Genomic DNA, 3,669 nt, shown 5'->3' on the forward strand with positions numbered 1-3,669 from the left:
AAATGAAAATATTTGAGAGCAAAACTGTTTTGCTCCTTTGACCAACAACAATATCATTTTGGGTGGGACCTCTTCAGATGTTTTTATTCAGGCAAAATTATGAACTTCATACAGACTGTATTTGTCTAACAGCCCAATCTTATTGGGCTCCACTGCTGCCATTTCTAGTGTTCCGGCAGCGGTAGCTGTTTTATGGCTGTCGCACATGGACTCTGGCAGTGTGCAAAACCATGCGCTTTGGGAACACTGGAGGAGAGGCTGGATCAGCCCCATGACTAAAGGTGGGGAAAGGAGTGCCTGCCAACAGTGGTGAACTGGCAGGGAGGGTGGGAGAGTTGGAGGCATGTTGGAGGTGGAAGAGGTGACACCCCAGCTTGGGCAACTTGCACTGGATGTTATCCCCTGCAGGAGCAGCAGACATGTCCCCTTTGTCTCCTCAGACTTCGACCAGCTAAAGATCTGGCTCAGGTCCAAGGAGACCTTGGTGATCTGTAGGCTTATGAAGGAGTAAGGAAAAATATTTTCCCTTTCCCTCCCAAGCCTCCCAATCTGCGCCCCTCCCAACATAGCATACAGTATAGTTTGTTTTGACTTGGCTGCACACTATGGTGAGGGAAAGGGTAGGATAGGGCTCTAAGAGAGGTATAAAAGGTTCATAAAATCAAGCCACAGGTTACAGTTTCTCAAGTGTGGATGAATCATTTTGTTGTTACATTTGATATTACCAAGTACTGACAATGCACTAGCAATACTGAGCAGGAGCGGTGAGTTTAGTTAAGATGCTCTTCTGTGGTCAAATACTTATAATTGATGATATAATTGATGAAGGTGTACAACTCATATGCATTGATGAAGGTGCACAACTCATATGCACATTGCTCATCATGCCCAATCAGTATAACAGAAAAATTGCTGTGTCCACAAAAGTAATTCCATGCAGTAATAATTTTCATCAATCTTGCAGTGCCTCAGTTACCTGAAATACCCCCCCCCAATTGGGGTGGATGCATCAGCACTGGAAATTTGGATAGGATTGGCCTCTAAAATGAATGCTCTGTAGCAGGTGAACGTAATGGTATGCTAAAGTCTGCAGCCCTAGCTATCTGTTATCCATCTGATGAAATCCAGGCAGAGACTTTCAACTTATGGCATTTTTTTCCTCTAGTAGTTAAGAAAACATAGTAATAAATGGATGTTAGTTGTTCTTGGAGTCCTAAACTATGCATTTGTGAAGTCTGACAGCCCTCTGGATGAAAACAGACATGGCTGTAATGATGAATAAAAACACGGAAAGGCTCCAGAATTATCCTCTTTATCATACAGAATTACACTGGGTTATGTTTCCAACGATGCTTTAAAGAACAAAGCACCAAATTCTTGTGGGGTGAGGAGTGGAGGCACCTCCACTGCTTTTTTTCTTTAAATTTTCACAATGCAAAGTGTAAGGGTGATTATTTATAGACATTTTCTTGTTGAGGAAATCCTTTGGTATTATCGGTTTCCTACTATGTAACACTCAGCCTGTCACTCCTAGAAGGAGACAGGAGGTGAACAAAGCACAGCAGGAATCTATACAGCAGTATAATGGATTAATTCAATAGTAATTATGGCTCAAGGCTGGCTGTACTCACACAAGTTTAGGATCGAATTTTGAAATGTTGCTGAAGGCAATGAGATGTCCCTTCCCCCAGAGAAGGCAGGCCTGTTTTCAGATCTTCTCTGCTGCAACCTCTGAAAGTTTGGCCAAGGGAATGAAGGGAGATGCATTATTTATTGTCACAAGTTATTGATGATGACTTTTAACTCATAAGTGATAGAGGGAAAGGAAACCATGTGTGGGAGAGTGAAGGTCATCCATAACGAGCTGTAATAAATTATGTATCCATAGCCTGCCCATTGGACAGTTTGTTTATGAAATATCACATTTTACCTTCCCCAGTCCCCCACCACTCCCCACTTCTATCTGACATTTTCCTAGACAGATTATTTCATTTCTAATACAATGAACTTCATGTATGTATGCATGTCAAAAGGAGTCTTTCTGTTGGCAAGGTTGGGATTGTCAACGTCTGCATATTTGCAATGTAATTTCTGAATGTAGTTTTTTATGAAAATGGAATGGGGTTTTGGTGTGTATTGCAGGACGTGGTCATTGTAACACTTCATAATAACTAATAGGACTAAGCACCCGACTGAATTACTCTTTCCTTCTAGGTCCACATTCACAAAGAGCAGGTTCGCAGCTTGGGGGTTCTCCTGGACTCGCAGCTCCACCTGGATGTCCAGGTGTCGACTGTGGCCAGGGGTGCCTTTGCCCAGCTTCGGCTGGTGCGCCAGCTGCAGCCATACCTGTTTCGGGTGGATCTGGCCACAGTGGTCCATGCCATAGTGACATCAAGATTAGATTATTGTAATGCACTCTATGTGGGGCTGCCCCTGAAGAAGGTCCGGAAGCTACAGCTAGTGCAGAATGCGGCGGCTCGGGTAGTTGCTGGGGGTCGGTGGTTTGACTCCATCACGCTGCTACTCTGGCGGCTGCACTGGCTGCCCATTCATTTCTGGGCTGAATTCAAGGTGCTGGTTATGACCTTTAAAGCCCTAAATGGCTTGGGACCAGCGTATTTGAGAGACTGCCTTCTTCTGTATAATCCAGTCCGTTCTCTAAAGTCATCAGAAGGGGCCCTGTTGGTTGTGCCGTCATTGAGAGTGGTGAAGGGAATGGCAGCCAGAAACAGGGCCTTTTCGGTGGTGGCACCTGCACTATAGAATTCCCTCCCCTTTGAATTGAGAGCAGCTTCCTCATTATTAAGGTTCCAGTGGGGCCTGAAGACTTTTTTATTCAGGAAAGCTTTCAAGGCACTATAAGGGCTTTTTAAATAAATTTATAAATTATGTCTTTTACTGCGTGTTTTCAATTTGCTGCTATGTATTTTATCTATGTATTTTATCTTGTTTTTTAGTGTTTTGTGTTTTTAATGTTTATCTGTTGCTTTGTATTTTAACCTGATTGTTAGCCGCCTTAGGTGCCCTTCGGGGAGAAAGGCGGAATATAAATCGAATAAATAAATAAATAAATATTACTTGACATGACTTCCATTTCTCCATGGTTGTACATCAACACTACTCTAGAACAAATGAAGAGGAGCACATCAATGCTGCTGCTTCTGACTGATGGTGGTTTAATCTACTTTAAAAGTAGGTTGCCTGCTGCTAGAAGATCCACCTCCCAAGAGGTCCACCTCCAGTGTAAGTTCTTTGTTTCCTGGAGCATCATAGTATAAAACCACAAGTATGTAGTTTATAAGACATTTCAGTAACATATAATCTATCCTAAATTCTATTGCTCATTGCTTATATGTTTGTGGATATATGACTTGGGACTAAGTTAAAACAAGGTTGTTTTTTTTCAGAAATATTTTTACCCCCTGTAAAAACCACCATATTTTGTGATCTGGGTAGGTGATGAAATAGTACCAAAGTGTTTGAGAGCAGGAGCATCTTCTTTGCATGGCCACCAGCATCCACCTTCAAAACGCACCATCTTCTGGTCTCATAATATGTATATATTTTATTCAGTGCTGTGTACTCTGTTTTCAGACCCAAATGCCACTTAGGACTACTCAAAGAAAAGGAATAAAAACAGTTGCAGAAATAAAATACATAAAATGT

Source organism: Tiliqua scincoides, chromosome 1 (genome assembly GCF_035046505.1).
Source record: "Tiliqua scincoides isolate rTilSci1 chromosome 1, rTilSci1.hap2, whole genome shotgun sequence".
NCBI classification, from domain to species: Eukaryota; Metazoa; Chordata; class Lepidosauria; order Squamata; family Scincidae; genus Tiliqua; species Tiliqua scincoides.